The 14,158-nt window shown below is 36.7% G+C and overlaps 1 protein-coding gene across 1 annotated transcript in view; it reads left to right on the forward strand.

Annotated features, from left to right (window-relative positions):
• The first annotated feature begins 358 nt into the window (after nt 1–358).
• The window catches only part of CDH12 (cadherin 12), a 510,823-nt gene continuing 497,023 nt past the window's right edge, over nt 359–14,158 (forward strand). Inside the window, exon 1 of the mRNA XM_087815037.1 lies at nt 359–435. The gene's annotated coding sequence lies outside the window, so the exon portion shown is untranslated. The remainder of the gene's footprint in view (nt 436–14,158) is intronic.

Here is a 14,158-nt window from a genome sequence, read left to right on the forward strand (position 1 = left end):
CTTCACATTTTAATCTTTCTCTGTTCTGTGGCTATTATGTATATGAATTTCACCCTCATCATTCCAAGCCTAGATTTTAATCATTTGCCATTTTTGGACTGTGTCTTACCTTCACTGTTGTAGCTCTACTTGATGATTAACTCTTAGAATTATAATTGCCATGGATTAAATGCTTTTGCACCACCCCATACTCCGAGTTTATGTGTTGAAACCCAAATCCTCAATATGATTATATTTGGAGATGGGGACTTTGGGAGGTAATTAGGTCATGAAGGCGGGGCCCTCATTATGGTATTATAAAAGGAGACACTAGAGAGTTCGCTACTGTTTTGTCTTTCCACCAGGAAAGGGTAAAACAAGAAACCAGGAACGGTGTCCTTACCAGACCTTGGCTCTGCTGGCAATTTGAAGTTGGCCGTTCCAGCCTCCAGAACTGTGAGTGATGTTTGCTGTTTAAGCCACCCAATCTATGATATTTCTGTGACAGCAGCCTGAATTGAGACACTGATGCTTCAGTGTCAGAGAGAGAACTCCCCTATGATTTTCAGAACTTGGAACATAGACTTTGGAGAGATTTATTCTTTCACAATCTTTTTTCAAACAGCTTTGAGATATAACTTACATAGCATACAATTTATTTAAAAGTATACATGTAGAAGTGTATACGCACCATTCGAAAGTGTATACAACTCATTGCCTTCCAGTATATTCAGTATGCAGCCATCATCACGATCAGTTGAGGACATTTTATTGGCCCCCAAAAGGATCCCTGTACCCCATAGCCATCTGGTATTATAAATAGAAAAATGGAGAGCGGGAACATAGAAGTGTGGGTTTGGGGTGGGGAGAGGCAGTTTGCAATGATAGGGTTGTCAGGAAAGGCTGGGAAGGCGACATTTCAGTCAAGATAATTGTGGCTTTTACTTAGAGTGAGATGGGCGTCCAAAGCCCTCCTTCATAATTTATTAAAAATATTTTGAGTGGTGGTACTTGATGAAATAAAGGGGCCACAAGCTCCTCTACAGTATAGTGCTCTGAGTAAGTTTGTTATAATTGGAACTTCCTTTTCTAGAAAGACTTTTCTGTTTAATTTGTTTTTCCCAGTATGAAAATATTTATTTGTGGCGATCAAAAGTCAACAGGACCAGTGCATACAGACTCTGCAATACTGACTGGCATTTTATTTACAATTAAAAACACCCCCACATGCACACAGTGGGCCATCGCCTGAATCTCACAGAGCTGGTCCTCCTCACAGCTGGGATCCAGGGGCCAGGTGCTTTGTTTCCAGGCTGCATTACACCCCTGAGAAGCCTCCAGAACCCAAGCTCCTTTCCGGAGTGACCAGGAGAGCATCTGCTGGGCTCCGGGTCAGCACCTCAGTCCTCTTGGTGGTCCAGTTTTGCAATCATTGGTTGAAATGCCAACTAAAATTCTAAATTAGAAGATACTCAGTTATAGTGTTAGAAGCATTTAAAATACCACCCGGTTTACATGGAGGAGATTAAGAATTTATTTCCAGTTCCCCAGATATTACCATCTAGACTTTCCACCACCAAGATGAGGGGCGCAGCATGGGACCCCCGGATGGGCTGGCCCTCACCCTCCAGCCGACTGGCAGGCCAGGAGGCCCCAGGCAGGGCAAGTGACCCCCGGCCTCAGAAAGGCGGCTCCTACATTTTTCTAATATCAAATATGGGAATCCCTGAACACAAATATTAATTGCAATAACAACACTGAAAGCAGGCAGTGTGGGTATCAGCAGGCACCTCTCCCGCCTGTTTCCTCTCCCCGCACAGGCAGAGGCTGCCCCTCAGCTTGGCTCGCACCGCAGTGCCCGGGCTGCTTGCAGGCTCCTTGCCGTGGCTGACAGGCACTTGCCATCTCCCTCCCAGCAGCTTCTGATGTCGATGTTGTAAAGTGGCTCTGCGGTGGATAGTGTGCCCAGCGATGCTTCATTGCCCCAGATCATCTCACACTTGTTATCCCTCTCCGATGAACGGAGGGCGCAGGGTGAAAGAGGGTAACTGGCGCCAAACACCCGAGGAGACAGAGCGGTCCCCTTCCTCCGCCTGCTAAGTGCCGGTAGCAGTTATGTTACCTTTCTCGTTACCCTCTCGCAAATGTACACATATGAGTGTGCAAAGGACACTTCTGAGGGAGTAAGGAACTGACAAGCAGTTGTCCCTGTAAAGGGCACTGTGATCACTCTCTGAATATTCAGTTTAAATGTCTCTAATATTTCCAAGTACTGCTTTACCGGTTGTTTATAAAATTCCATGAAGAAAAATGCATTAAAAGACTAGATGCGTTCTATGTAGCTTAAAAAATAATAAAAGGAGCAGGCATATGTCCAGCATCATGCTTAGGAAATAAAACAAATCCTTCATTTGAAAGTCCTTGTGTGTCTCTCCACACAGTCATTGCTAGTTTCCCCCCTCAGTGATAACCACTAATACGAAACATCCGATTAATCATTTTTAGCATCTCTTTATAATTTTATTATGTAGGTATGACTTAGCAATATATTGTTTACTTTTTTCTGTTTTTCACACTTATATTATTGGAGTCATACTAAAAGTATTCTTTTATGATTTAATTTTGTACACATTTGCTTCACATTCATCTATGTTATATAGACACACATATATTATATATATACATACCTATATATGCAGTGATACAAACTAAATGAATATATAAACATGATACATATGTATATATGACTTTTATTTACACATTAAACCAGTGCTTCTATAAACAGTATTGTGCATGTTCCTGGTGAGATCTGAGGATCTAAGGAGTGGATGCCTGGATTTTATCAGTTGGCTTCTCTTCGATTTTACTAGGTCATAGCAAAAAGGCTTTACAATGTGACTGTAGAAAACTTGTGCCACCATCAATTCATGACATGTATACTCTATACCCTTGGCATTGTCATATAAGTTTTAGTAATCTTAGGTTGTTCTTTCTGTTTTCTTAAGAAAGATAGTGTCACATTATTCAGTCAAATGTCAGATTACCTAAGTGCTCTATGTGTTTCTTATCTTTGTGATCACAGGTTTTACAATGCCCAATGACACTCACCTAGATAAAACCGGTCACTGTTTTCCTGCTGTCCCTTATCTCTTCTTTCCTACTGTCTTACTCTGATTATTATGAAGAAATATGAGTCTCTCTGCTTTCCTACTCTCACATGTGACACCCTAGTGCATGAAAAGGACACTGGCACTGGCAAAGGAAATATCTGTCTGAGTCCCAGTTCTCCTGGCCTTAGGCAGTCACCTAACCTTTCCTTGACTCATTCAGTTCGCCCGTGAAGGGAAAGGAGCAAAGCCTATTCATAAGGTAATGGTTGCTGTAAACACGGAAAATATTGTATACAGAAGCCTGGCAGAATGCCTGGTACATTTCAGGCTGTTGTAAAATGTAGTTAACATTTTTATTATGGGCATTTCATAGCTAAGACCTTAGTTTCTGTTTCATACTCAGCTTTTTTGACAACCTCTGTTTCCCTTGTCCATCACTGACAAGTTTTGTTTTACCCTTCTACAAAGAGCTTTGTAATTAGGTGCAGTGTACACATCATAGAATACAAATGTCATATCTTAATAATTGACATTTCATTTGCAACCTAGATCCTGATATTTTTACTTTCTCTTTTTCTGATTCATAGATGTGTTTTGTTAAACTATAGTAATTTGCAGGAGAAAAAACTTCTTTTAAACTGTAACAAATACTTCTTTAAACTTCTTTTAACTGTAACTGAGTAACAAATCATGGATCACTTGTGTAATTTTGGGAAAGGGTAAAAAGCAATTGTCCTGATTTGCCCTTTATTGTTGCATAAATAATGGGCATTGCATTGAAATGACACATAAAATAAGCCCCTCAAAAATAACTCAGAAATAAACTTTGCCTCTGAATATATGGACCATTGTGTTTTGTACAAATCATATGCCGTCACTTGTGCCTACCTGACATTAAATCATACGGCCAGGTTTCATTTATACCTGGGCAAGTGTGAAAAACTGGTGGGAAGGTTTGTGAAAAGGCATGGGTAGAGGGCCAGGGCATCTCCTAAAAGATAATGCAGCCAATTTTTTCTAAACCCAAGACAATAATCTTAAGAGCATCAAACCTCAGTTACTGGGGTAGAGTGAAGTTGCGGGTAGTCATTTCTGTCTGGTGCCCAGCCCCTTTGATGCCTATTTAGGTTGTAAGGTAATGGAGCTGACCAAGAAATTTATAAGAATTTATCTACTCAATCTGTACATCATCATAGTAGATTTACGTGCTCTGTGGTCTTGAGCATGTCAAAGTCCTACTCCATGAAACAGTAGAACTGAGCATGAGAGCACTTTGTGAAGTATTGTGATATTTGTTTGGATGTGTCTGACTTGCTAATGCCCAAGGACACTTGGAGGAGGCTGTGCTTCTAGGAGACCAGAAGTTGCAAGCAGCAGGTAGATACAATGAACTGATTACATTTTTGTTTTAAAAGTAATCAGATTCATATGTATAATCTAGGGAAAATTTGTATTGAACTGTGCTATGAATAATAGTGGCATACTATAATATATTAAGCCAGTTCATATGTGATTAAAGGTCAGCCGCTACAGTATTTCTGTCGTGCAGTTCCATAGTTTTGGTGAGCAATTACATTGAAAACAAAAGTATGAGCGTGCCTCAGGACTCCTCAAATTGATCTTTTCTACGTTAGGGTGGCAGGTGAAATAAGCTTCTTAAGAACCACTTCAAATTATAGTAAAGTGAATTACTGGCAATTCACAAATGTTTAGGTAAGGTATCAGAGTTATAAATGAGCTTTCAGAAATGTTGGTTATCAGAGATTGTGATGTACTTACGTCAAAATCTACTTTAAAAAATAGTAACAATGGCTAATTTTTAAATTAGAAGAATAAAAACAATTTGTAGCATAATATTAAGTGAGACCGTCTATAGAAATATGGGTTTGGGGATTGCCTAGCAATGAATATGGACAGAGGATTAGCTCAGAAGAAGTTGATGAATAAATATTTGACTTATAATAGAAAATATCAGCACTTTCAACTTAGTAGGAACTTGATACAGACTGAATTGTGTCCCTCCCTAATTTGTGTGTTGAAGACCTTACCAACAACATGACTGTGTTTGGAAACAGGGCCTTTAGGGGGTAATGAAGTTTGACTGAGGCCACAGTGGTGGGGATCTAATCTAATAGAACTAGTGTCCTCATAAGAGGAGGGGGGATCAGCAGATTGCTGGTTCTCTCTTGGCCATGTGAGGACTCAGGAGAAGGGAGCTGTCTGTAAGCCACAAAGGGAGCCTTCATTGTAGAGAGAAATACTGGTACCTGGACCTTGGACTTCCCAGCCTCCAGAACTCTGAGAAATAAATTTCTGTTGTTTGAGTCACCCAGTCCATGGTACTTTGTTATGGCTGTCTGAGCAAACTAATTCAAAACTAAATTATTATAGAGAATAAAATAAAAATGCTTTTGTGCTGGAAAATGTTACAGGATTTAAATATTAACAATATATACCAATGCTGAATTATAACCGTGTACCAATCACTACGCTACATGAGGTAACACTATAATTTTCCCCATTTTATTATGGGCAACATGAGGTACACAGAAAATTAAGTAACTTGTCCAAAATCGATTGAACACTGGAATGTGGAAGAGCCAAGTTTCTAAGTTTGGCATTCTCGCTCAGGAATCCATGTTCGCTATACTCACAAGTAAATGAGGGCCTTTGCATCATTTGTGTTATGTAGTTATTCCCCCACTAGTGCTTCCTTTATGTGAATTTTTTTTTTTGAATCATCTCTTGAGTTAATTGAAAAGAGTAGTTTATGAGTTATGAGTTTCAGAAAATTAGTTTTATTACTTCTCCTAAATGATCAATTATTTGTAATACTAAATTGAATGTGTAAACTAGTTTTTAAAGTGTTACATGTTTTATTAAGAACATAAACTAATCTAGGTCATGGATATTATGCACTGTTTTCTAAATGCATCTGGCGAAGAAATGCCATTTCTTAAATTTTAGTGTGCCGTAAAGCCACCTAACCAGAAATTAGGAGACTTGTGTTGTCCTGCCTTCATCTCATTAACTAGTCTTGTGACCTGAGCCCTGTCTTTAAGTAGTTCGTGTTCTTTTCTTTTTGCAATCTATAATGTTGCAGTAATATTGGCTTTGACTATTGTCAGTGTTATGAGAATCAGAGAAGAGCAATTATCCAGTAAGTTTCAGCCTTCTGTTAAAAGATACTTTGAAATCAAGTAGTTAATCATCTCCTTGGGAATGAGGAAAGTAAGGCCCAGATGGCTAAGTATTGGGTTAACTTAGTTACATAGCCAAGCACCAAAAGAGCATGGTTATAACTCAGAACTTTTTATTGCCCATGTGGTTCTTTTTCCAGAATTGAAATCATACCCAATTTATGCCTGAGTGCTAACCTGTCATTTAATTCTTAGGGTGCGTGTAAGAACTAACAGAATGATTAAATGACTGATTCATTCATTTTTGGTAGTTGTATTTTCATTTACTTTCTCCCTCTTATCTTAGAGAAAAGACAAGAAATAATACTCTTATTTTATGTGGGAATCTTCCACTTCCATAATCCAATACATTTTGTTCCTATCAGTGTGTGCCTAAAGACATATGTGAGTCATCTCCTTGACTTTGGCTGTTACAGTATATTTCTCTGGGTAGGATAGCCTTTGCACCTTTAAACTCAGAAGCTTTTTAAATGTATTACTTTGTCAGATCTATTTTCTTTTACAAGGTTTCAGAGGATATTTAATTCTCTGAATGCTTAATGTGCTCAACTTTAAATTCTTTTGGCAAAAACTTAGCATTGACTTGTTTGTTTACAACATCATCAAGAATATGCTGAATAAGTTCAGGATGATATTGCCCACAATTCATTGCCAAATAGAACCTAGATTTTGTGTGTATTCACATGTAAGTATCCAATAAATGTTTTTCTGAAAAAAGCTAGAAGAGATATAAAGTAATTCTCTTTTCCCTTCAAATGAGCTGTTTTACTGATTCATTGAAATATAGTGTTTTAAGAAAAGGGATGATAGATCACACAGAATTCAGGAGCTGAATTGGGACCAAAAAAAAAAAATAAATCACAATAGTAAGTTAACTTTAATGTAAAACCAAATAACATCCCAGAGCAAACAATCCACGTGATTGCAATATAGACTTAATGGCTGAGAAAACAATTGGGAAATGCCATTAAATGCTAGATTTATTTCATCAGATATTAATATTATTAAATATTTGCAGTCCCTTTCCATTTCCTATGCACTTTTTTTTTTAATGCTAAGGGAGTTGGGTATCTCTGTGACCTTACTTTAATTTGATTTAGGCATCAATGCAGAAGCTTCATAGGCACATTGTGAAGTATGGTGATTTATTTTTTCATTATTACCTTTGGGAATTATGGGGCATCCTGGACATAAATTCCAATGGGAACCTCATTCACGTGCACAGTAACAAAAAGAAAAATCAATTCTAGACACAAAAACTTGGATAGTAAGGTAAGGATAAAATTGTATTGTGTATAACCATTAAATTATCCCTGTAGAATTCTGTCTGTACTTATTTTATATAATTGTTTCACTTTAACTTTGGAAAGTTTAGCAATAGATATGTTCTAGTGGCCCTTAAAAAGCAGTATTTTGATGATGTAAATCTTAGTAAACTATATTCATTATAAAAGTTGCTTGTAATAAAATATAACAAAATGATCAAATTTTTGACTAGGTGTTTTAAACTACAGCTTACATTTTTGGCATTCTCATTTTTATAGCTACATGCCCACAAATAAGATTAACCCGGTACCATAAATATCATGAACTTTATTCTCTTATAAGCCAGCTACTTTTCCTTAATACTAATGTCATGGATTTCACTCCTAAACCCATCTGACTCTTTCAAAGGAATGCCATACCAAGGTCATGGGCAAGAGAAAACTTATGAATCACAAAGAATCAGAGCAAATGAAGCAGAATGACTTAGAGAACATGCTTCCTGAAGGAGCTGCTCCAAATACTTCATCCTCATACCAATGAGCAAATTGTGTTATTCCAGCAGCCTGAGGACATGAAATATTTATGTACCATTTAGCTCAAGAGTAAGTCATGAAAGTTAAATTACTTATTTTTCATATAATGTTTCATTTATGAATGGGGGAAGGATGAACTACACATTATAATTTCTGTAGAAAAGTATTTGCAATTATTTGCATTATTTTGCTCTATTACGGATGTATATTGATAAGTGATATATTGAATTTTTCTCTTGCAAACATTGACTTTACCTCAACATTTATATGACAAATATTTGAGGTCTTACTGCATCCCAGACCCTCTGCAGAGAGCTGGGCTGACATGGAGGCTGCATTTGTTCCTGTCATAGCCGTAGAGATTGCTGAAAATAAATAAATAAGATCCATTTATTCCCCCAAAACATGTATTGAGTTCCAGCCACTAGTCAAGGCATTGGAGATACAGCATTGAAGAGGGCTGAGGACTCTATCCCCTGGGTTTATATATTAGTGTGATGAAACAGATTAACAAATAAAAATAAATTTTAAAATATTGGAAACTAGATCATGTGGTTTTGGAAGGCTCCTTTGTGGAGACGTACTTTGGCTGCTATTGGAAGACCAAAGGAACCAGCCACATAATGAAAGGCAAGAAGAGCATCCTAACAGAAGCCTTGGTTAGTGCAGAGGGCCTAAGGCCAGAGTACATCCAGTGTCTTCAAGGAAAGGAATTGAGTCTAGTGTTAGTCTGAGACATAGCAGGTGATGGTGACATAAAGTGGGGGCAGGAGGCACATCAGGAAGAGCTTTAGGATAAAAGATTTTAATTCAATTTCAAGTGGAGGCTAATAAAGGATTTCAAGACTGAAAACCGGGAGAGAAATTATTGGATTACATTCTACAAAAATAATTCTGAGGATCTGTAAATGGTGGCAAAATAAGAAGCCGGGAGTCGTTTACAGTCGTCCAAGCAAGATATACAGTGCTTGGATAATGGTCAAGATGAGAAGTTGATGGGCTTTGTATGTTTTTCTCATTGATAAAATATGGGTCTGAGAGATAAAGGAAAAATATTATATACAATTTTTCAATGTTGCTGGCATAGCAAGGAATTATCAATTAATGCTGTGTGAGGAAAATTAAAGACATTTCCCATGGAAAATGACCACTAGACTACTGAAAATTCAAGAGCAGCAAAATGAGATGTTAAATTATAGGTAAGGAATGAGCCGAGGATGGTCCCATCATGCTGAGATAATTCTGGGGATTCCAGTGTGATTAGAACAAAGAATGAGGGAAAGATGACACACACAGTATAACTAGAGCAGGACTTGCACTGTGCTGAGTAGTTTGGAAATACCCTGTAGAAAATGGGAATGTACAGAATATATGTTACGAGTTTTAAAATAGTACATGACAAAATAATATTAGATTCTTCGTAATATACTAATATACATTGGATCATACTGCAGGACTAGAAGAAAAAAAAGAAAATGTCATCCTCTCTCCCAAGAGATTCCGACAAAAAGAGACACTGTCATGGAGGTTGGCAAGTGTGACGGACAGGATTCATATCAAAAGAATCAAATGGGGATATGTATTCACCGCATGAGCAAAATAGCATAATATCCAGGGGTATTTTGTTACATGCTTCCTTATTTATTTTCTGTATCTGCCCTCCCCTTTCCTCTAGAGCTTAACCTAAAGATGATGGAATTTTGTCCTGTTGGCTCACAGTTGTATTTCATACACTAAGAAGAGTATCTGAAATGTGGTTGGTACTCAATATATATGTTAAATTAATTAATGTCTGTTTATGAAAAAAGAGTCTTCTAGATTAATGGGTTGACTACTTATGAATCATTAAAGACCCTGACACAGTATAAATTTGAGGGGCTCACCCTGAAAATTCTGATTCAGCTGTATTGAAGTGAGTCATATCTAAATGCTTCATGTTCTAGCACTGAGGCAGATTGTCAGGGGCACTAGGGAGCTAACTTGAATGGAGCTAATCAGTGAAGATAGAATTAGAACACTAAGTTTAACAAGTGAAGGTGAGATTATATGTTCACTTACAAGGATTTTTAGTCCTTGGAAACAGGGAAATAAAAATGTTCTTTTTAGAGCTGGTAAAGTAGCATGTGCAGAACGCTTGATAGCCTGATGACAATCTGTGCCCCTGTTGGTTGTAATTCAGCCCAGGACAGTCTGCAGGTTGGCTCATGATCATTGTGGGCAGTGGCAAGATGGCTACTTTCAGACACCGATTTCCAGTTCAGTCAGTGGGAATTTGAAAGAAAGGTTAGAGGTCATCTCAGAAAGATTAAATAATTTGCCCAGGCACATTAGTGATGATTGGCAATGATGGAACTAGGATTCACATTATACATTTGTATGTAACTGGGGGTGTGAACTGACACAACCTTTACTGCCTGCACTATTCCCTGCCTTATGCCAGGATGCTCGGCTGCTTGTAATTCCTCTCTGCACACATCACATCCCTCTGCTGCTCAGCCTTCTACTTTGGCTTATGTTATTTTCACTTTATGAAATGCCCTTTCCACTAATCTTCATCTTCTTTATAGCTGACTACTACTTATTCATGGGTAGTTTAGCTGAGATATCCCCTTCTGGCCTTCTGACACCATCACTCTTGACTGGGTAGGTGCTCACCACTTCTGTAACTTTTTGAGCAAACCTCGAGCATCAAGATACAATATTTATGAACTAACCTCCTCTACTAGATTTTCAGTTGCCTGATGATTGCTATATTGGCTATTCGTAATCCAGAACTGAATATAGTTTCTGACACATAGAAACTGATCCATGATTTATTTTTATCAGTGTGTGCATGCGGATGTGTATTAAACTACTTGGTTCTTTCATCAGGTCTTGTTTCTTAAAATATAAAATTTTCTTCCAGAGGCGTTTTCAGGAAAGATAATAATAACAACAATAGCACAATAATAATAACAACTTAAAGTTGAAAAACTATCACTATACTCCATTTGGTTTATAATGTTGATATTGCTAACTCTTATTTTTTTCACTCTGAATACCATAGTAACTGACCAGAGAAGAATAGTTTTCATTAATATACTCAATATGCTTTGATGATTGCAACCCTTAATTACAATTATGAAGATAAACAACTTTTATGTCAAATAAATAGAAGTAAAAAGTACCAGTTTGTTGATTTTTTGCAAGAGGCTTTAATGAGACCATGATCCTTAATCATTGGCTGGTCATGAGAGAGGAAGTGCAATCTGCACCCTTTTGATGTTCTGGCTGGGCAATTTACCACGCTTCATTCCCTGACTAAAATGGAACGCTTTTGTGTTGTGCTTATGCTGCACTTTGTAGCATCTGTGCTTATCATAGTAGATGTTTAGTTTCTGTTTTAGTTTCCATTTACTTTTCTTTGAAGTAATTATCACAAGTATAATGAAGGATTTTTAAGTGCTAATGTGTAGCTGGTAACAGAGTTGACATTCCCTTCCAGGGTGACGGAGGGTTGGTATTGCCCAGAGATGGGATTGGCACAAAGAGTTTTCTGAGCATGTTTGACAGTGTCATTTAACAGAAAGTTGACTTATTATCAGTAATATCAACACTTATAAAGGTTGTTTCGAAATAATTGTAACCTTGCATTGTTTTACTGCCAGTAATGAGTAGTTGTATTATATCAGTATTTCTTTTTTATTGAGATATAATTGACATATATCATTATATTAGTTTCAAGTATACAACACAATAATTTGATATTTGTATACATTGCAAAGTGCTAAGCACAGTAAGCCTAGTTAACATTCATCATCATACAAAGTTACCATTTCTTTCTCCTGTAATGAGAACTTCTAATATCTACTCTTAGCAACTTTTAAATATACTTAAATATAGATAAGTATTCTTAACTATAATCACCATGGTTTTATTGATTTGTCTCCTTAAAAATTTTTTTTTATTTTATTTATCTCCTCTAATCTTGACTATGTACTTCCTTCAGCTAGCTTTGGGTTTAAATTGCTCTTCTTTTTCTAGTATCTTAAGATGGATGATTAATTTATTGAATTGATACCTTTCATTATTTTTAATATAGGCATTTATAGCTATAAATTTCCCCCTGAACATGTCATTAGCTACATCTCATAAGTTTGGATGTTTTGTGGTTTTGTTTTGAGTCATCTCAAAGTGTTTTCTAATGTTTCTTGTGATTTCTTTTATATATGGGATATTTAGAAGTGCCTTAATTTTTCCATATTTGTGAATTTTCTGTTATCGATTTCTGATTTTGTTATACTGTTGTTGAAGAACGTATTTTATATTGTTTCCGTGCTTTTAAGTGTATAAAGGCTTGTGTTAGGGACTACCTAAGGTCTGTCAAGAGGTATGTTCTACATCCACTTGAGAATGAGTATTCTGTCTTAGTTGAGTGGAGGTGTTGGTATGTACAAATGTTTGCTAGGTTTGATTGCTTTACGGTGTTGTGCAAGCCTTTTCTCTGTTGTTTTTTTATCTTCTGCCTAGTTTTTCATCAGTCATTGAAAATGGGTTATTGAAGTTTTTAGTAATTGTTATTTTTCTTTATTTTCATTGTTGACACTATGACAGATGTCCCCCTCCCCTCCCTTTGCCAACCTCCACCCAGACCCCCCCCTTTCTTTCTGGCCGACCCCCACTGTCATATGTGTCCATGGGGAATGCATATACGTTACTGTATTTGGCCAAATATTTTCACTTTCTTCACCCAGCCCCCCCCTTCCCCTCTGACAGCTGTCAGTCTGTTCCATGGATCCATGTCTTTGTTTCTATTTTGTTCATCAGTTTATTTTGTTCATTAGATTCCACATATAAGTGAGATCATATGATGTTATTCTTGAATTGTCTATTTCCGCTTTCATTTCTGTAAGTTTTTGCTTCATGTATTTTGGGGCTGTGCTGTAGCTCCATATAAGTGAATAGTTATTATATTTCCCTGGTGAATTAATATATTTTTTTAAATATATCTTTATTGATTTCAGAGAGAGGAAAGGAGAGGGAGAGACAGAGATAGAAACATCAGTGATGAGAGTCACTGATCGGCTAGCCCGCAACCCGGGCATGTGCCCTGACCAGGAATCGAACCTCGATCGCCAGGATCCTAGGTCGACGCTCAACCGCTGAGCCAAGCCCGGCTGGGCAATATTTTTGTAATTATATTATTTTTGTCTCTAGAACAATTTTTCTTTTAAAATATATTTTGTCTTTTATTAGTACAACTCTCTGCTCTCTTTTGTTCCTTTGGTTCCTATTGGCCTGGCATACTTTTCCCATCCCATTCATAATATTTGTGTATATGTTTTTTTAAAATCTAAATTGTCTCTCTTGTAGATAACATAGAACATAGAATAGTATAACTTTTCAAAATCAACTTGACTAATACCTGCTTCTCTGCCTTTAGAGTGGAATGTTTAATCAATCCATATTTAACGTAGTTACTAATAATCCAGTATTTACTTCTATCATTTTGCTATTGATATCCTATAACTCTTGGTTCTTTATTTGTTTTTATGCTTTTCCATTACTACTGTCTTTTGTATTAAACATATAATTTCTAGTGTACAATTTTGATTCCATTTTATTATATTTTTAAAGTTAATTTCTTAGTGGTTGCTCTGGGATTACAACTACCATTTTAACTTAAAGCAATCTTGTTCAAATTATGCAAACTTAATTTGATAATATACAAAAACTTTACTCCAATAAAACCCCTATCTTCATCTTTTTATGTGGGATAGTTGTTCAATTGCTTATTTATATATTATATAAACTCACCCAATGATATTTAAAAATATTGCTGTATTCAATCTGAATGATTCTCTTTAATTTTTTTTTTTATTTTTTGGTAGGACGCGTCCATTAGCAATGAGTTCTCTCAGTTTTTGTTTACCTGGGACTTTATTAATGTCTTCTTCATTTTTAAAGGTTGTTTAAGCTGGAAATAAAATTCTTGATGGAATGCCCCTTGCTTCATTCACTTTGAATATGTCCCCCCACTGACTTCTGTCATCCGTCATTTTCCATTGTCCTGATTCAAAGTCAGCTCTTA

Source organism: Miniopterus natalensis, chromosome 3 (genome assembly GCF_054644295.1).
Source record: "Miniopterus natalensis isolate mMinNat1 chromosome 3, mMinNat1.hap1, whole genome shotgun sequence".
NCBI classification, from domain to species: Eukaryota; Metazoa; Chordata; class Mammalia; order Chiroptera; family Miniopteridae; genus Miniopterus; species Miniopterus natalensis.